This window comes from Peromyscus leucopus, chromosome 9 (assembly GCF_004664715.2).
Source record: "Peromyscus leucopus breed LL Stock chromosome 9, UCI_PerLeu_2.1, whole genome shotgun sequence".
Classification (NCBI taxonomy): domain Eukaryota; kingdom Metazoa; phylum Chordata; class Mammalia; order Rodentia; family Cricetidae; genus Peromyscus; species Peromyscus leucopus.
The window spans coordinates 32,688,106-32,709,938 of NC_051070.1; positions in this window are offsets into that span (position 1 = coordinate 32,688,106).

The following is a 21,833-nucleotide window of genomic DNA, read 5'->3' on the forward strand; positions in this document are numbered from 1 at the left end:
TATTATTTATTACATCTAGTAAATATTTTAGACTTGGAGAAATAAAGAGTAAAAATTATATGTAAATAAGTTACACAGAAATATTTTTGGCAATTTTTAAGATATGTTATTATTAAATGAGTGATTTTATTATGCCATCTATCTAAACATAAGATTGGAATTTTCTCTTCTCCATACCTTGAACTTCCCACTGCCTCAACTCACTTTTTGTTTTGTTATGTTTGCTCTCAGCTCAAATCTCCTCATTTGAATTTTAACCAGAATCATCCTTTAATGATTCCTATGCTTCATGCCATTTAAAAAAATTATCATTGGAAGTTGGTTCCATTAAAGAAATCATTAAAAATCAACAAGAAAATTCCAATCTCATTATTTACTGCCTCTTTAATTTGGTTGCATGCCAGCAATTGCCATTTTCATTTCAAGAATTACTAATCCAGCTCCAAAGCTATTCTCTTAACCCAAGCACTTGCCACCTTCTGGTAGTATATTCACTGAACAATTATTTGATGTATCTTTTCTATTATTTTATAATTGCAAAAGACATTTAGCCACTTGAGATTCCTCTGTAGAACATTCTCTGCATAGATTTGCACTCCGTTTTTAATTGGACTATTTGGTTTGTTGATGTCTTCCACATGTCAATTGTTCAATAAATATTTTTTAAAGAAGATGTAGATTTCATTTTACTTATTCTAGCTTCTTAACATCAACACTGTATTCATTGAAACTACAGGTTGGTTTTGAGCTATGTTAATCCTAACCTTATGAATCTCTTCAATGTTATTTGTTTGTTTGTTTTGCTTTTTTTTTTCTTTTTCTTTTTCTTGGTTTTTTCAAGACAGGGTTTCTCTGTATAGCTTTGTGCCTTTCCTGGATCTTGCTCTGTAGACCAGGTTGGCCTCAAACTCATAAAGATCTGCCAGGCTCTGCCTCCTGAGTGCTGGGATTAACGGTGTGTGCCACCACTGTCTGGCTCTGCTTTATTTTTATGTGTTCTATCTATTTGATTTTATAAACTATCTTCAGGTTTTGAAGATTTATTTTTCTATTTTTTATTTGTGTGTCTGAGTAGATTGATGCAAATGCAAGTAGTATCTGTCCAAACAAAAATTGAGTGTCCAATCCCCTAAAGTTGAAGTTACAGGTAATTGTATGCTGTTGACAAGGGTGTTAGGAACTGAACTGGGCTCTGCTGTAGGTCAGTATGCACTTTAAATTGCTGACCTATTCTTCCAGCCCCCGGGATTTATTTGTTTATTCTTTATTTTTCAGTAAATATTAAGTATGTAAATATAATGTATAGGGATTATATATTTGGAAAATACAACAATACACACACACATATATATGTATACACACACATATGTATATATACATATATATATATATCACTTTAAACTGATGACCTATTCCTCCAGCCCCTGGGATTTGTTTATTTAGTCTTTATTTTTTCAATAAATTTGAAGTATGTAAATATAAGGTATATGGATTTTATATTTGTAAATTACATTAACATGCACATATATATAGCAATATATAACCAAAGAAATTAATATCTTTATGTATAAATCTTAAGCAGAGAGAGCTATGTAAGATATTATGATATTCCATCAATGACAAATTGCAGATATAATTATGTCCTGGTGGGATTCTGTGGCCACCCAAGGAAACAGCCATCATAATTTGGGATAGGGCAATCTATGATCATCTCATAATTATAAACACATTTTACATCATTCTTATTAGTGTATAACCCTGTTACTTAGACACATATGACTGTATTGTACTCATCATGTATTTATAAGTCATTTGCATTATTCATGATATTGCTTCTTCAGTACCATGTTTTTAATCATAATTTCTAACACTGACCATGCAATCAGTGTTTATTTTCTAGTGTAAAGGGTAGTTCCTCAGCTCCAAGAATTATTGTCAAGCTGGCTTATAATGATGACTTCATGCTATTCTGCTGGTAAGTCAAACTACCCATTCTGAATGATGACATACCTAATAATATCTGGGCATCATGTTGTTTTTTTTTTCTATGTTAAAAGTTTTCAATTCAGTTTTCAAAAGGCACAGTGTGTGTCAGTATTTCTAACTCTTCATTTCTTCATTTTGATGAACCACCTTAACCCTTGAAAAAAAAATAAAGTCCTTCTTTTATTTGTTTCCACCCCAGTTAGTGGCAAATGAATGTGTACATGACTGTGTTTCCTTATTCTCCTCACTACCTTAACCTATAATCCATCTTGATATTACCTTTGGTAAATATTTACATAAGAATAATTTATTAGCAAATATTCTCCAAAGATAATGTGTGACACAGTTTGGAGGATGTATTAAAAGACAGCATTTGCTCATTAGCCCCCGGACCCCAGCTGTCAAGTACCTCCTTTTGACTACTGCACCCAAAACTCACATAAGAAGTCGTGAGTTTATGTACCAGAGATGAAAAGGCCACCAGGATGTTGTTTCCGTGGGAAATTAGTTTGTTTACACTGAGTCGTTCCTTAAAACCTATGAGGGATTAGATCAAGCTGCTGTCACTGCAATAGTTAGTCTACCATAGCACAGACTGGAGTATACAATGCTGTATAGAAAAGAGTGCTTATTCAGTAAATAGTTATGTTTATTATTTTTTCTCTATAGTAGCAGATTTCAGTGAAGCACAAGCCTGCACTGTTTACCATGACTGTTCATTAGCCTTTAATATAGAATATATTAATAAATACTGTAGCTAGAGTTTTCCTGCCTTGCCCATAGTCAGTACAAATCTCTATCACCTGCCAGTCCCACAGCCGCTCAGACCGAACCAAGTAAACACAGAGACTTATATTGCTTACAAACTGTAGGGCCATGGCAGGCTTCTTGCTAACTGTTCCTATATCTTAAATTAATCCATTTCCATAAATCTATACCTTGCCACGTGGCTCGTGTCTTACCGTCGTCTTCACATGCTTCTTGTCATGGCGGTGGCTGGCAGTGTCTCCTCTGACTTTCTGTTCCCTCCTTTCTCCTCTCTGTTAGTCCCACCTATACTTCCTGCCTGGCCACTGGCCAATCAGTGTTTTATTTACTGACCAATCAGAGCAATTTGACATACAGACCATCCCACAGCAAAATACAGTGAAATTGTGAATATCATTCATAATTGTAGATTCTAAAACTTAATATTAAGCTAAATAATATTTTAAATATTAAAGTATTAAACAATATTTCTGAAAGATATTAAAGGATAATTCATTTGACTTTAGAACTATCACTATGACTACCTTGAAAATTGTTTTATTTTTATATATAGCATTTAATTTTATTTTTACAAAATGTCTAGTTCAACCTCTAAAGTGCTTGATACTCAGCTTGCCATTGAAAATACATAAATTATTAAATCCTAAATAAGACGTCATCAACAACACTGAGGTTTTGGTTAAATGCTAATATTATATCTGGAGATTCTCACAGCTAATAAATGTTACTACTATAGGTAACCTCTCTTGATTTCCCAGAATTATTCTTAGGAAATCTAATTATGTTTCCTGAAAGTATATTTTTCAGGTCTTAGAGACACCTTAAGAAATTTTTTTAGGGTAATTTTCTTCATTTCTTTAGTTCTCCTTTTTTTTATTTAATCTTAAGGATTTATATGTGGAGTGTTATCAATTATATTCCAAATAAATCTCTATATGATGAAATTTTGTTATATTATTGGTATACATCTTCTATATTTCTGAAACATATAAAAAGCTTCGTCTGCCAGGTTCTACTATCTACCCATGAAATGAACTTTCTGCATTCTACTGTTTAAATTCATCAACTCTAAACCAAACTGGCCTGCCACATGCAGACCAAGGGAACCAGTACTCATCACACTAAAACAAAAGGTCTTCCTACATGACGTTCCCACTTTCACAACCAGTGACCCCCACAACAGAGATGTGCCTGGGTCACACTGACAACTGGGAATGAATATTTAGCTTTCATGCTTAGAAAAATTGCTTTAGCTCAAGAAATTTGAACCAGAAAGGAAGTTAATTACATTCAGAAAGAATTTGAGAAGTGTATTATTCTCTGACCTTGTGCATTATCACAATGAGGTCTGAGTCTAAGAAATCTGATCAAAGGAGCTCCAAAGACCAGATTGAATAGTAAAAGTTGAATTATATAAATGTCAAAATGTCAACTTTATGTTAGTTTAGCACCCATTTCAGAAAGCTGGTTTAAAAAACAACCTTCTTTGTGAGAATAAAGTTACAGAAAAATTCCAGATGAGCAGGTTCAGATACTAAATTATTTGTCACAGAGCAGTAGAAACCATTGGTATTTTTAGTATCAGTTTTACAAGAAAAAGAGAAGAAAACTACCAAGTATTTGCCAGATTGATTGGCAATAGAAATAAAGAATAGATGCTATTATTATAAGTCATTTAGCAGCTTAAGATGAGCTGCAATGTCCCAACTCAAGTTTTTACAATATTCTTTTAGTCATTCATTCACTCTTTCCTTAATAAAAATGATTTGTGTTCTTTTAAAATAAATAGTAAAAAATTAAGGTAAATAAGTCCCACCCTTTTAAAATGTATGCTCTTTTCTCCCTTTCTTGGACTATAGAAACACATTTTCTGTTATTTGTTTTGATTCTTATCAATTTATTACTATTTGCAGATGGGGTAGAGGATGATGATATAATCATATTCCTGGGTCAATTTGTTCTTTCTGTTTGTTAAACTAGTGTCACATAAAGTCAAATAAATCCCATTGCCAGGTGTGGGACACTTCTCTAGGACATGCTTATAAAAAAGCACTTGCAACCTCTAAAACTATATGTTTTAGTCATTTCTACTGGTGCCCAGAATAAAACAACGAGTCATATTTCACTGTAGCTATTAACTTTATGCTATCATGTAGTCATCTAGAAAAGAGGAAATCTGAAATGAAGAATTGCCTGTGCAAAACTATCAGATTGGCCTCATGCCTGTGAGCATGTACGTGAGCCACATGTATGTGGATCATTTTCTTGATAATAGATGTAGGGAACCTGGGCCTAATGTAAGCAGGGCCATTCATGGACAAGAAGACATGGACTATATAAAAAAGTAGCTGAGTATGTGAACAGTTTTTGTTGGTGCTACTCTTGTTTTCTGCAAACTCTAGCCTTCAGTAATTGAATTTTCATATGATTGTAGAACCAAGTTTGTAATAAACCTTGTGACAACTTAAAGGTATGTACTCAGTAAGTTTCCCAGCTTTTCAGTCAGCCTGCTGAACGTGTCTTTAGGAACACAGTCTACCAATGTCTTGGACTTCCCTTGTTTATCCTGTCATTGGTATTTACAAAGTAAATTAATGGTAGCTTTAGTCTTAACAATATAACTGTCATGCTTGGACCGAGCATATTATCCTTCTTTATCTGTCTGTCTGTCTGTCTGTCTGTCTCTTCTCCTCCCTCTCCTTTCTCAGTCTCTGTGTCTGTGTTTATGTGTCTGTCTTTGTTATGGTAATTATTTACTGAAAATACTCAGTAGGTTCAAAGCAACCTTAAAGAAAACAACTATTCAATTTGCTCTTTGAAATCTAACAACTGGGGTTCCAAAATCTAGGAGTACCTCTAGTGTCCAGGGATGGCCCAAGCCCGCTGTCAGAAACTCCCCTGTGTGGTCCCCATCCCTTCAGGTCCACAGAAATCCACTGAACACATTCTATACAGACTAAACACCCGCCAGGATATCAATTTTGATGACTGTGACCTCTGGTCTTTTGTGGCCTTTGTCTTCATTCAAAGTGCAAGCATCCATCCGTTCTGAGAATTTTCCTGGTAATCTTTGTAAACCCAACTTGGAGTCCTAGGTAGGCCTGACAATACCACCCATTCCTCTCAGGCAGCCATTTCTTCCATTCTTAGTCTTTCTTGCCTCTGCTTTCTATTTTATCCCGACATAGTCTGACCCCCACATAAGAGGCCATTCTCTAACACAGATCATGCTTTCAATGTTGCCAAACACTGGGACAAGGTAATTCACCAGCTCTAACTTGGAGAAAACTAGTTTATGTCTCAGAGCCTTAGAGGAAGCCCCCTCCTCAGTCTTATCCTTAGATTCACTCGGTCACAGTTCTGGGAACTTTTCACCAGCCCCATATGGCTGAATGTCCCAGGAATTTGACAATGCCGACTTCCCCTTATCTTGACTCCCAAAAAGTGTAAGTGTGGGGACTCCCTCCTACTTTTCAGGCACATTAGGTTAATCCAAAATGTAAGGAATGTCTCCGCTGCCTGAATCTGTGTCCAATTTTTTCCTTGATCCTGTATCTGCTATGTGTTCCACACCATCTGTTCCAAAGGATACTGTGAGCTAATTTAAAGGAGAATCAATTAGAAGAAGAAAGACATGTGGCTTTCCTCTGCCTTTGAATGCAAATTTGGCCTGCATATACACTAGACAATGACAGCTATTGGCTAGACATCATAATTTTTTTAAATTTTAATATCTTAACTGATTTGGATTACTTCATAAAAATGGAGAATGGTCTGAGCTTCCCTACTATCTAAGACCCTAGCTCAACTCAACCCTTGTAGTCCTGGCCCCTTGGATCCCACTCACAGTATCTCTCAGAGTCCAAACTTAATCTGCTCCTGTACCATTTCTCCTAAGGTGCTACCTCATCCCTTAGGAAATAAACCATAGAGTCTTGCTAGCTGACTTCTGCAGGATTAGGTCAGCGATAATGGGAGAATAGTGGCTGCAGGAGCCTGTAACAAGAACTACAGTGTGGTTCACAATAGAGCAGCCCTTCACAGCTTTTAACCTGTGGAGACCTCAGGGTTCCAAGAAGCCTTGCAGACAATGAGCCCAGACCCCCACTTCAGAGTAGCCATTGAATGCAGTGCAAGCTTTTTCTATAAAACGTATTTATTTTTCTGTGTAGGAAAGCCACTTGGCTATCTTAGGAAGGAGAGTAGACATCGAAGCTAGCGTGGGTCCTAAAGATCATTCTACTGGGTCTCCACGCCTGCGAGATGGGATAGTCTTTCTGTTCTTGGAACTCCTTTGCTTCTGTGTGTGGTGTCTTTTTATCTGCCTCATTAAGCCTAGACACTCTTGCTTTTATTTCTGCTTTTCAGTTATAAAGACATAGACAAAAAATAATGTGCAAGGTCATCAGATCTTCACCTCAGCAGCCAGTCATTCACCCCAGCTGGTTGTATGCAATTAGGTTCTGATTGAAAGAGGTCAGAAGTTATTATGGAGAAACCATGATATATAGGCTCAAAACAAACAAAAAAATTGGAGGAGGCCCACCATTATTTACAGCAATGAGAAAGTTGTTATGTGTATTGAACAAAGGCTCCATATGTTCTTGCATAACAGCCCCTTGCCATTAGAACTTTTCCTACAAAAAGAATGAGTCATTCATTACTGTTGTGTCCCATGGTATTGAACATTTATTGATTAAGAGAGATTCATCTATAAAATTAAAGTGGCTAATTATAATTATAGATGGCTAGATCTCTGAATACCTCCTCCCATCTTGGTTTTGTTTACAAATATGTTTCTCCATTCAAGGTGGTGGATATCTGTGTAGATCTTGCTGAAATGTAATCTTTCTCTCAGAATTTGTAAATATATTTGGGGGGCATGGTTTAAAGGCTGTAAAAATCACCCAAAATAAAAAAAAAAGTTAAGTTAAAACTTGACACACACACACACACACACACACACACACACACACACACACACACACATACACACACGTATTTATAGTATGTTTGCATGGCAAGATGTCACTAGGTTCAAGCAGTATCCTTATGTTTGGGTGGGACACAGATCCCACCAGAACAAATCACATGCTAGCCTCATTATAGGATAGGCATGAATAAGGAAATAAAATCTACCAGAATTATGCTGCTCCTGCCTCTGGCTGTATAAACTTGTTTAGTACTAGCTCTTCTGTATCCATATAGAAGATGAATAGCTCCTCATATTTCACCTGAAGAGGTGTAAGGTTTTCATCTGTGCCCCCACATTCTAAATGTCTAAACAATAAACAGGCAAATAGAAATTCCTCTGCCCTCAGTGTCTACTGAACTGACATATGAGGGTACTGTGAACAGGGGAACCTTGCACAAAAACCTACCATCAAACTTGTATGAGACTTTGCATGATAGTTCAATTGGCCATGCCCTTTACCCTGGCTTTTAATTCTTCATCTTAATTAAAGCTAATTCAAGGGTCCATGCCCTACCCTCTCATGTTCCCTATTAAAGGACACTGCCAGGTACCCTGTTACCAGACTCATAGCTTTAGAAAATTATTCAGGACACCCAAGCAATGCCCTTGGAACATTACTAGACAATTCTATTAAAAAAAATGACCCAATAGGATTCTATTTCTCTTTTAAATTGTCAATTAGATTCAAAATGTAACTGACTTCCCTTATGAAGCTTTCATGTATTTGGTCCTTATGTAGAAGACTGGCATAACAAACAGATAATGGGAGCCACTTTATCCTTTTACACAACTCTGGTACATGTTCCAGTCAGGTATACAAATATATTTAACCATAGTAAATAAAACTTAATTTAATCCTGATGTAAATTTTTCCTCACTAATTTTATCTTTTAATGTTTGCCTACAAAGTTGTACAGTCATTGCCTCCCTCACATAATACAAAAACTATTTATCACCAAATAGCTGACTTTTGGATCATTGCCATCTGTTAAGTTTTTTGTTGCTCCTTGGGGGGGCTCAACTGAGGCACTCTAGCTACTGCCCTTTGTGCATTGATCCTTTTGTAGGTTTGAAGAGAGATCTGCCCCCAGCCCCCTAAAAACAGTTTGTGTAACCTCTGAAGTGAGGGAATAATGGGCCATCCAACTCATCCTTCTTTCCACTCCAGGCATTTTTTCAGTATGTAAAACTAAACCCGCTAGGCAAAAGCTTTTTCCACTACAGTTAACCTCTTTCTCTCACCAGTTCTCAGAAAACCTTAAGGAAATTTCAGATCAGCTTAACATCCTTGTGGTGGTATTGTGTTCCCCAATATATTGTGTACTCTAATAAATTTATCTGGGGTCAGAGAACAGACAGCCACTAGATACAAAGGCTAGAAAATGGTGGCACTCACACCTTTAATCCTAGCATTCCAGAGATAGAAATCCCTCTGGATCTCTGTGAGTTCAAGGCCACATTGGAAATAGCCAAGCATGGTGACACACGCCTTTAATCCCAGAAAGCCAGCCTTTAATCCCAGGGAGTGGTGGTAGAAAGCAGAAAGATATATAAGGCGTGAGGACCAGAAACTAGAGATTTTGGCTGGTCAAGCATTCAGGCTTTTGAGCAGTAATTCAGCTGAGACCCATTCAGGATGAGGACTCAGAAGCCTCCAGTCTGAGGAAACAAGACCAGCTGAGGATCCGGCGAGGTGAGATAGCTGTGGCTTGTTCTGTCTCTCTGATCTACCAGCATGGACCCCAATAACTGATCTCGGGTTTGATTTTATTAATAAGAACTTTTAAGATTCCTGCTACACATCCTTCATGACCAATCTGATTCTTTCCTCCAGTGTTCCAAAATTAAAGAAGACTGTATCTGATTACTGCTAAGGATGGGGTTTGTGCCCACTTCCAGGAACAGTTGTTTCCACAGCAATTCTACCATGCTTTAAGGTAGGTCCCCAAAACACTGGGGCAAAAACCAAAAAAATTCTGCCACGAGCTTCATCCTGTACATGGGTTCTTAGTTTTCTTCCACTCTGGATCCTCTGCTTGATTGCTACTCTCCTTCTTACTATCCTCATACTTTCATTTTCTCCTCAATTTTGAATGTTTTACATACCAAGCCCTTAAAATAACCCAATGTCCTCTTACCAGAATGATCCATTTGATATCTCCCAATAACTCACCCTACAAAGGCTCCATTTGTTCCTGACACATCGGCAAAGAGATCTTTTAGGAACTGAGGAGAAGCTCTGGCTGCTAGGGACCTTTGTCCCTTTCATCCCAGGCCAGATACCATTCCTTACATGAATCCTCTATTTTCTCCTTTTCTGTTCCTTCAATGCTCCATAGCTCCCTGTTGCTTCTGCTACCTTATGTTGGTAAAGCCCTTCTGCTGGTTAGACTAGTCATTGTCAACCTGAACTACTAAACTCAGACAGAAAAAAAAAATTCCCACCTACACTTCCCTAGGGTTTCCACAATCCTCAACGTAAAGTTTCCCTCAAATCAATGTTATCCAATGTACTGATATCCTTCCCATTTTGGTCTGACTCATTGCTGTCAAATGCTTACAGTCCTTTGAGACACAAGACAAATCCTTTCCTCGACCCAGTATGAGAGCTCCTATCTACAGATACACAATTCCTCTCACCTTATCACTCTGTCTCTCCTTCTCTACTCCTCCCCACCCATCCAACTTTCTGGGAAATCTCTGTTTCACTTTATAGCCAATTCATCTGTTTTCAGCCCTCTATCAATTCTTATATGTTTCTCCAGGATTGTATGATGGTAATCACAGGATCCTTTGCAGCCAATCTATGAACCCTAAACAACTTCCCCTCAATGATGACCCTTCTTACCTCAAAGCAACTAAGAAAGAGAAAATGGACCCTCCTCAGCTCAAAACAACTAAGGAAGAGTCAAAGTCTCTACTTATTTTTTTAAAAATGCTTTCAGTGTCTGGGATGATAGTACCTTTGTTGTAAACATAGGAGTACTATGATATTACAGATGAGTCTGCTCACTATTTTCAATCAGCCACAACACAGAGAGGAATGTTTATTGATAATAATGTCTTGCTCTATCAAACAATCCAGGAAGAAAAGACAGTTATCATCTCTGTGTATCCTCCACTGAAAAATCAACTTCCTCATACCAAGCCTATAACTAATCCCTCTAAGAAGTTCCAGACAGCTTTTTTCCCATGTACAATATCCATAGCATGGGAAGTTTCACATTGTCCTTGTGTGTGCTAATAAATGCAACCTCATCTGTTGAGGTCACATTTTTGGCCTCTTTCCTGTCTTTTGACTCCTTAGTCTGTGCTCTGAAAACTTAAAATAGAGATATAAGAGAATCCAAATTTGGTCATGGTCTTGGTCTAAACTGTTCTGAGTAAAAATAAGTATTTTATTAAAATATATTTACATCATTTCTCTTATTTTCTTTCCTTTCTTTAACTCTTCCCATGACCCCAACTAGCTACTTCTGAAATTCATACCCTCCTGTTCTTGAATTATTATTTTTTTCTGATTTTTGCTACATATAAAATATATAAATACAGTTTGCTGAGTCAGTTAAATGTTGCTTTCATGGACATGGTTTCAGGTTTGACAACTTATTATTAGATTTATAGTGAATGGGTTCCTTCCAGGGGGAAGAATATTTTTTTTCCTGCTCTCAGTATCCCTTAGTTCCCTGCAATTCTTTGTCTATGGGTTATATCCCTGTGAAAGATTTTCTTCTTACACATTAACATGTATATTGGTGGTATCTTTAGTCAAATCTTGTTTTGGCAGCCATATTGCTGAGACATATTGTTGAGGTGAAGATTCCCTGTCATACCTACAGTACAAAAATCTCACAGATAATTTCCTGGTGTCCTGGCTCTTAGAATTTTTCTGACCCTTCTTTAATGATATTCCTTGAGCATTAGGTATAGAAGTTGTATTATTTGTAAATGTTCAATTGTGCTTGGAACTCCATAGTTTTTCCCCTGTGTTTTCAGAAGTGTAGCCCCTAATTGTTAAAAAAAAAAAAAAAAATTTCCACAATAGACAAAGACCCTTACAGAAGACTTTATTTTTAAATGTAATATCAACACAGCTTAGAAAGTCAAAGAGAGCAAACCAGTAATCACCCTTTCTCCATGGTTTTTGCTTCAGTTCTTGCTTCCGGGTATCTGCCTTTAATTAACGTCTTGGCTTTCTTTGATGATAGAGTAAAACTTTTAAGCCAAATAAACCCTTTATTACTCAAATTGCTTTTGGTCAGTGCTTTGTCACAGCAACAGAAAGCTAACTAGAACAGAAACTGGTACTAGAGGAAAGGGTACATTGCTGAGACCTGACCATGTTAGCTTGAGGAAGATTGTGGAAGCATTTGGAACCTTTGGCTAGAACATGCCTTGAATGTTCAGACTTTAATGATATGTTTTCATAACTTGCATGATAATTTAGATAGGAATACTAATGGTGGAGGCCTGACTTGTGGAGTTTCAGAGGAAAGGTTGAGTATCTCTCAAGGAGTTTTTCGTTGTCCTTCATGTGTTATTTTCAATTGGCAATTTGTGGTTTCAGGTCAGCTGGAGCTACAAAATTAGCCATGATTAATGGAAGATCTCACTTAAGTGAAATCTTTGCTAAGTGAGATGATCAGTGCTGGTTAGACAGGCTAAAAACCATCTGTGATTAATAAGTGACAAACCACCGAGGTCACCACTTTTGGGTCACCACTAGAACTTTTGATCCAGGGGCCAAGGCTGAACTGCAAGCTTGAAAACAAATGATGTAATATAGGAATCCTCAACATGGTACTAGCTTTGCTTGAAGGCATGAAGTGTTTATAATGACAAGTTGTGGCTTGGAACTGTGAGAAGCCATTGGTAAAAGTACAACCTCAGTTTCAGTCATGACCTCAGTGCTGTGTAGTTCATTACATGGAGATAGTCTCAAGCTTGGTAGGATGAGAGGCTAGGGAAGGAATTGGGGAAGAAGTATCAACTGAATTGGAGACTTTAGGATACTGGAGATATCAGGACAATGGAATTACAACAAAGGACAGTAGTGTGTATGAAGTGATGCCAGTCTGACCTTATGGGACAAACTATGTATGACATAGTCAGAGAAGTAGGAATATTCAAGATGTTAGGAATCTAACATTCAAGATGTCACACATTGTACTACAGTATTTCCTTTATACTTTATTTTAGATTTAAACTGGCTGTAACTATCCCCTGATTCTTCTCATCAGGACTAAGAAAGCATATAACTTATATTAAATTTCACAGAAGTCCACAATTAGCAGACTTTAGAATCTTTAGAGGCCTTAACCTCTTAGGATATTATTTTTTTAAGATTATGGGATATTTAAAATTGGCCTTTATTTTGTGTTGTGATATTAATATTAGTATGAAACTTTTGGAACATGAACAAACAAGAGATATGATTTTATGTATTTTGATCTAAAATTGCCAATAGGTGGAATCTTGTAATTAATTTCAGATGTAAATATGACACAAATCTAGAGTCATCTAGGCAGACAGAACCTCAAATGAGGAACTGCCTTCATCAGATTGGCCTGTGGTAATGTCTGCGGGGTATTTTCTTGATTTTAATTCATTTAGGAGTTCCCAGCCCGCTGTGTACAGTGCCATCTCTGGCCAGGTAGGCCTGGAATGTATTAGAAATGTAACTAAGAAAGTTTGGAGGAGCAAACCAGAGAATAACACTCCTCCATGGTTTCTGTTTCAGTTCTTGCCTCTGGCTTCTTGTCTTGAGTTCCTGCCTTGACTTCCCTCCATGATAGACTGTAACCTATATGCCAATAAAACTTTCCCTTCTTCAAGTTTGTTTTATTTAGTATTTTATCGCAGCAATAACAACAATATAAACTAGGGCAGATGGCAAGACCCTATACTATAGCCGGAAACACTACATATTTTGTTTCTGAATACAGGGCCACTATCATAGGAAGGGCAGGAAGCTTTACTGATGGCTAGCTTTCACACTGTCAGAAAGCTGCTATAGCAGCATCTGGGAGATTAAAAAGTTCTAAGGACTTTTCCATCCTTTGGATCTTGAATGCCAACTTGTATGCAAAAGGTGCTTATTGGTTCTGAAAGCAAGTGACTATTAACTGTCCATTTAAAAGGAACATCCACTGCACTGTTTCCAAGACTCCAGTATTAGTACTGAAGAAAGGGCAGAAATAATATAAGAGCCAAACAGAGAACCATGAAATTAATTATAAACATGACATAGGTATAGCACTTGTAATCACAATAGCTGCATTTGCCTGTGTAGGGTCTACACAAGACTGAAGATGGGAGATGGATAGAAAAAGTATAGGGATAAGAGGCAACAGAACATGTTACATGCATGTATGAAACTGTCAAAGAATAAATACATTTATAAAAATGAATAAACAAGCAAACAACACAATCTAAGTTCTAAGTACCGCTTTCAAAAGCCATAGAGAGCCCAGCAGTCGTGGTGCACGATTTTAATCCCAGCATTCAGGAGGCAGAGGTAGGTGGATCTCTGTGAATTTGAGGCCATCATGGTGTACAGAGTGAGTTCCAGGACAGCCAAGGCTACACAAAAAAACTTGGTCTTAAAAAAAAACATAGAGAACTTTCTGCCATATATCACATACAAGACAATATTCAGTTATCAAGTGTTGAGCTTTGACTATGGCTGGGAGTATAATTTGCATTCATTCTAGCAATAAGTCAGATACACAAAACAAACATTATTGGTTATAATATTGAAGTATTTTCCATATTAGAATCAATACATTTTAAATGAAATATCACATCCCCCAAATACAAATTATTTTGCTTCTTAACTTGTAGAAAAAAAAATTATGCATCTTCCAAATGATTTCTTCATTACTTGAAGATACATCTATTTTGTTTGGTTTTGGAGACAGGTTTTTCACTAGGTATCATTGGGTGACCTGGAACTTGCAATATAGGTCAGATCAGCCTTAGCCCCATAGAGATCAATCTACCATCTGCTGTTGCAATTGAAGACATATGCCACCAGGCCAAACTTATGTCTCTTGTTTTCAAACTTAAAATGGCACTGGAATCATAGCTTGCCAATACAGTGCTTGCCTGGGTTCCAAATTCAATCCAAGTAATCTAAAAACAAAAATCTTCAGTGAAGCCAAAACTAAGTGACCAAAGTTATCAAAGAAGAAGCAATATCAGGAAGAAAAAGTCAGGAACAATTCATTGGGCCACATTGTCATGGTGTCCCTTTGTTTATAGTCGCCTTGAGACCTCCAGTCAGTTAACGTGGTAATAGAAAGTTCTCAGGGAGTTTTGCTTTCACATTAATACACTAACTGTTTGACCCCATTATGCATCACACCTGGAAGAGATGAGATCAGGCAAGATATTAAATCAAAATTTTATGAGGCCTTCGATGATAAAGAAAGGATAAAAGGAAGAGAGGCCAGTATCTATCTGGTCCCAACCTGATTCATGTGGCAAAGACTTTTTTAATCATAGGCTATGTCCTTACACGTGTCTGCCCCTCAGCGATGATATGTAATCTTCACCTTCCTAGTTCTAGTATCCTGTCTTAAAACCCATTTCCTTTTTGGATGAATCATAATCTTCCCTGGGAAAACCGGACATTTCTCAAAACCCAGTCTACTTAACTGTAATGTAAGGCATATCTGGAAGTTATGTCTCTGTTTATATTAGAGAGTTAGTTCAAATGGTGGACATACTTGGGTCAAAACAGAACTGCTAAAATAGTACCGTAAAGGTAAATGAAAGGGTAATTCAATTTTCCCAGAACTGTCTGTGGAATGACAAAGTATGCAAGTAAGAAAATTTTAAAAAAGAGAAAAATGTTTAAGATGTTCACATGAATTCAGGTTTATAATATTCTATGCAATTGTGTTAAATATAACCTAGCCACATCATTCGTACTTTGATTTTTTTCATAGACTGAGAAACGAAATATAAGATGATAGCTTTTACAATTTTTTTTTAGTTTATGAGAACTGAATTTATTAGAATGAATTTTGTGACTCAAAGTGGCAAAATGAAGCTATTGCCTAAAGGTTTAATTCGGTGGTGCAAAAGTCACTGAAAGGAAAATGAATATGAATATTAATGTTGATAAAATAAATCAAAATATATTGTGATTGTGTCACAATGATAATTGTCAATCTAGTGATTTAACTATTTCAGTAGGTAAGTACAACCTTCTTTCCTTCCTTCCTTCCTTCCTTCCTTCCTTCCTTCCTTCCTTCCTTCCTTCTATCCCCTCCTCTCACCCACTCTTTTACCTCCCTTCCTTCATCCCTCCATCTCTCTTCCTTCTTCCCTCCCTTAACTTATTTCTCTCTCCATCTTTCTGTTTCTTGCTTTGGCAACAGAATCTTGTTTTGCAACCCTACGTGGCCTTGAAGGTACTATGCTGCCCAGCCCAGTCAATAACATTTGTTTAATGCTTAATGTTTTCTTCATCTTTTGATTTAGTTAAACCATTATATTTTATAATTGGCATTGTATTTCAAATGTAAAAACAGAATTAATAATAATAAATGAGTTCATATAGTTGCAAATGGACTTATATATAAATTTTAATGACATTTTTTTCAGCCTTAGTTTTAGTCTACTTTTGTTACACCTTGTTTGATTTAAAATCTATGAAAAGTTTTGATATGAGCAATAAATCATTCCTAATACTAGTAATAATTATTTCTGTAAATGTAATCACAAACAGTTAAAAAGCTTAGACTATAATAACTATACTTAATCACAGCGTATTGTCCTAATACGGTGAGAATGTATTTTTCTCTCATTGTCATGTACAGGTATATCCACAGAATATAATATATTTGGTTCTCTTTTGTGAAGACTTTCAGTATTTTAGGGGAAAGTAATTTATAACAAATCATAGTCACAGTTTCGTTCCCTTATCTTTACCGAGCAATAGTATTTCAAACCTGCAAACAAGTTTTCCTGGTGACTGATGTCACTACTATTTAGCCCTTCGAGGTTAGCATGTATTGATTTTCCTTTTACTTTGATTGGATCTTACCTACCTCGGTGCTTCAGTAAATTGAAACCTTCTGCAGTTCATGGAAGAAAGCTAAGAGCAAGGCTATGAGAAAATGCACACTGACCTCAATTTGTTTCAGACGACATTGGTAAAATCATTGTTGCTGTGTTACAGAAGTGACCTTAACTGGATTTGTGTAAATTTAATCCACAGTATACCAGACAGCTGGTGGAAGATGAGCTTTAAAAGTAAGAACTGAAATAATTATAAATATTCATAAATGCTCCTGTTTTATATACATATTGGACTATTCCTCGTGTGCCCCAACTTCTTCACACCCATTTAACATGTCAACAATTTAATAAGGTCCCTGCACTGTAATTGGTACTGCCTTTGTTGTCGAGGTTACAGAAGGGAACAGTACACAGCCCTCCTCTTCCTGAAGGAACATGATAGCAACTCATGTGCGCAGGTTACTTAAAAAGAACTATGATTAAAAGAATTGGTCCACTATGTGAACTTTGGGAGAAAAGCTTAGAGGAAGACAACATGAATTTTTATTCAGCTAAGATTCTTTTCTTGCTAACTGGGGGATATTTAATGAAAATCACTCTAAAAATAGGAGTAGATGTGAATTAACCAAAAAATGGGTGAAATCGTGTAAACCTTGTGGAGGTGGAGGACTCCTAAATAGATTCTAAAGTGGTATATAGATATGAAATATCAAAAGCAACAAAGTAGGAAAAACCAGAATAAAATTGAAAGCAAAAATTAATAATTGTACAATAGGAAATAGAAAGCATCTTCTACAAGTGTTGCTGGTATAACTGGATGTTGGCATGTAGAAGATTGCAAGAAGACCCATAATATATATATATATATATATATATATATATATATATATATATATATGCACAAAACTCAAGTCCAAGTGGATCAAAGACCTCAACACAATTCCAGTTATGCTGAACTTGATAGAAGAGAAAGTGGGAAATAGCCTTGAATCAATTGGCACGGGAGACAACTTCCAAAAGAGAGCATTAATAGCACATATGTTAAGAACAACAATAAATGAAACCTCAAGAAACTGAAAAGATTCTGTAAGGCAAAAGACACCATCAATGCACAAAATGGCAGCCTACAGAATGGGAAAAGACCTTCACCATTCTTGCATCTGACAAAAGGCTAATTTCCAAAATATATGCAATTCAAAAACAGTAGACACCAATAAACCAAATAATTCAATTAAAAATTGGGTACAGATCTAAAGAGAGAAATCTCAACAGAAGAATCTCAAATGTCTGAGAAACACATAAAGAAATTTTCAACAGCCTTTACCATCATGGAAATGTAAATCAAAACGACTCTGAGATTTCACCTTACATCTGTCAATATGACTAAGATCAGAAACATGAATCACAACTCATGCTGGAGAGGATATGGAGCAAAGGGAACACTCCCCCATTGCTGGTGGAAGTGCAAACTTATACAGCCACTTTGTTAGTAAATATGGTGGTTTCTCAGAACATTTGGAATCAATCTACCTCAAGATCCAACTATACCACTTTTGGGCATATATCCAAAAGATCCTTAATCATAAAACAAAGACATTGTTTAAATTATGTTCATAGCAGTTTTATTTATAGTAAGTAGCCAGAAGCTGGAAGGAACCTATATATCCCTCAACTGAAAAATGGATAAAGAAAATGTGGTGCATTTGCACAATGGATTATTACTTAACTGTTAAAAACAACAACATCACAATGTTGCAATGGTTGGAACTAGAAACAAGTCATCTTGTGTGAGGTAACCCAGATCCAGAAAAACAAAGATGGTATATATTCACTTATAAGTGGATATTATCTGTAAAGTAAAGAAAACCAGGCTAAAATCCACAGACACAAGAGGCTAGGTAACATGGAGGGCCCAAGGGGGACACTCAGTGTTCCCTGGCAAGAGGAAATAGAAGAGATTTTATGAGTGGATGGGTGTGTGGAGATGGGAAAATGAGGGATTAGGTGGGGGGGTTGTGAAGGGGAGAGCACTTAAAGAGCCTACTGGATAAAGGGAGACATTTCATGGTCTGGTAGAAACCTGGTGCAAAGGAAACTGCCTGGAATCTACAAGGAATACCCCAGCTAAGACTCCTAGCAATATCAGATATGTAGCCTGAACTGGTCATCTCCTGTACCTGGCATATCTTCCAGTGGAGGGATTGGAACACCAAGCCAGCCATATAACCTTCAACCTGCAGTCTGTCCTGCCTATGGGATGTGTTGAAATAAAGATGGTACAGAGTTTGTGGGAGTGGCCAACAAATGATTGGTCCTGGCTGAGACCCATGCAACTAGAGTGTCTCCATTGCTGATACTACCTGGAGTGCCAGGGCACAGAAGCTGGATGGCCCAGAGAGCTAGGATAGAACCAAACATGACTGGAAGAAAAAAATGTCAGTGTAATGATGCCTGATGAGATTCTGCTATACTCATAGATTGGGGCCTAGCCCTGTAATCATCAGAGAGGCTTCATCCAGCAACTGATGGAAACAGATGCAGAGACCCACAGTCAAACACTGGGCTGAGCTCAGAGAATCCTGCAGTAAATAACTGTTCCTTTTCATCCATATTTTCAAAAGAATTTATTGCCATTATGTTGGTTGATGACAACATTCCTCCTGATTAGAATGAGTTGAAATAAAAAAGTAATCTATGGTAGCTAATAACCTTGATTACTTTTTGAAATGTTTATTATTCATCTCTATTTCCCTTTTGAGAACTCTGTTTAGATTTTTTTCTACATTTTATTGTCAGCAACTTTTCATCTGCCGTAGATTTTGTTACAACTCCAATAATTTTAACCTAAATTTCAAGAGGCAAGTATAAAAGTTACGGTTGATTGTAAGAATATTATAAAAGCAGTTCAGCTATTAAAGGTGTAAATTCTTTCTTTAATTTGTGAGTCACTTTCCTCTATTGCATTGTTTCAATAGCTTATGCTGTGCATCATGTCATTAATTTTAGTAATTTTGCTGTTGTGTCTGGAGTCTATAAAGAACACTATCCAGGGCAGAGGAGCTATGGAAGAATAAAGGATAAGATAGAAAATGTAGGCTGAGGGGTTGTAGGACCAAGAGAACTGAAGTATGTCCACTTACACTGTGAATAGATTGGAAGCTGCTGAAAAGAGACTATCATAATCTGATTTACTTATTAAAATGTCCTCTACCTCTCATGGCATGAGCCTCTTCTTATGTGCCATGTTTGGTTGATATCCATGGGAGGCTTCCTGTTTTCTGAAGAGAAATGAAGAAGGAGTGCATCTGGGTGAGAGGGAAGATGAGTGTGTGTGTCAGGGGGTACTGAGAAGAGTAGAGGGAGGGGAAACTTGGTCAGTATATAATGTGGTGGTATTGTGTTCCCCAAAATATTGTGCACCCTAATAAACTTATTGGGGTCAGAGACAGAACAGCCACTAGAAGGCTAGAAAATGGTGGCACTCACACCTTTAATCCTAGCATTTCAGAGGTCGAAATCCCTCTGGATCTCTGTGAGTTCAAGGCCATGTTGGAAACAGCCAGGCATAGTGACACATGCCTTTAATCCCAGAAAGCGAGCCTTTGGTCCCAGGAAGTGATGGTAGAAAGGAAAGATATATAAGGTGTGAAGACCAGAAACTAGAAGCTTTTAGCTGGTTAAGCTTCAGGCTTTCGAGCAGCAGTTCAGCTGAGAGCCATTAGGATGGGGACACAGAAGCTTCCAGTCTGAGGAAACAAGACCAGCTGAGAAGTTGGCCAGGTGAGGTTAGCTATGGCTTGTTCTGGTTCTCTGATCTTCCAGTTCACCCCAATAACTGGCCTCAGGTTTGATTTTATTAAAAAGAACTGTTAAGATTCCTGCTACAGTATGTAATAAACTCTGTTTAGATTTATAACCAAATTTTTGATGGAGACAACATAATTCAACACTGTACAGACTATAACAAACCCACAACAGATATCATCCTCCCAGTCACTTAAGAAATAAGGCTAACAACTAGAAAATAGACTGAATGAAACTAAAAAGTTTCTTTATTGCAAAGAAACAAGTCAAGTGAATATGTAGGTAGCCTACTCAATGGTGGAAATCCATTGCAATACATATATTGAACAAAAGTCAAAATCTTGAATACAAAAAACAAACCTCAAAGGGACAAAATATGAAGAAAATAACACTCAGGAAGTTGGCCATACATATTGAAATTTTACAGCCCAGCTGATTCCCTTTCTGTGCTGTTCTGTGACTACAGGGGCAGGGTGAATTATTCCTTCCCTCTTTACAGCCACTTAACTCCCCTACCTTGCAAAGTGACAAAGCCTCAAGTATGAGACACAAGACACATTTTCTTTACTAAGTAGTTGCTTTTCAGGTATTTGTCTATGGAAACAAGAAAAATAGTTAATACAACATCATCATATATTTTGATATTATTAATATGCTCTTCTTTGTGAAGTCAGAAGGTTCTATCCATGGGCCAGAAAGCAAGACCCACTCAAGAGACTAAATATGCCTTTTTTCTTAACCTTGGATGTCACAGATTCTGAAATTATAGAGAATGAGTTTCTATTCTTAACGTTACTCAAATATTCTCAATTAGTTTTAATAACCCAATTGGACTAAGGCAATATTCAACATTAATGAATAACCTCATCCATGAAAGTAATTATTTCTATATTATTAACAATAGTAACATTACTGTTGTGTTAGGTCCAGGAATGTATTACTTAATAACTATAAATTTTATCTATTACCAAGTAATAGGAAGAAAAAGATGCAGTGACTGTGGGAAGAATAGTGCTCTTCAGTGGTAGGGAAAAGGGGCCTTCAATAACTGTGAGGAAACAGAGGGATTGCAGAGAATATTTTTATTTATCTAAACTAAACAACAAAAATTAAAGTATTATACAAAGTAAACCATAACTTCCCTGGGCTTCATGAGTCGTGCCTATGAACTCAGCTGAAGGGAGACTGGGACAGGCTAGCATGGACTACATAGTGAATAGAATTTAAAAAATGGACTACATAGTGAATGGGTTTAAAAAGCTGAAATGAT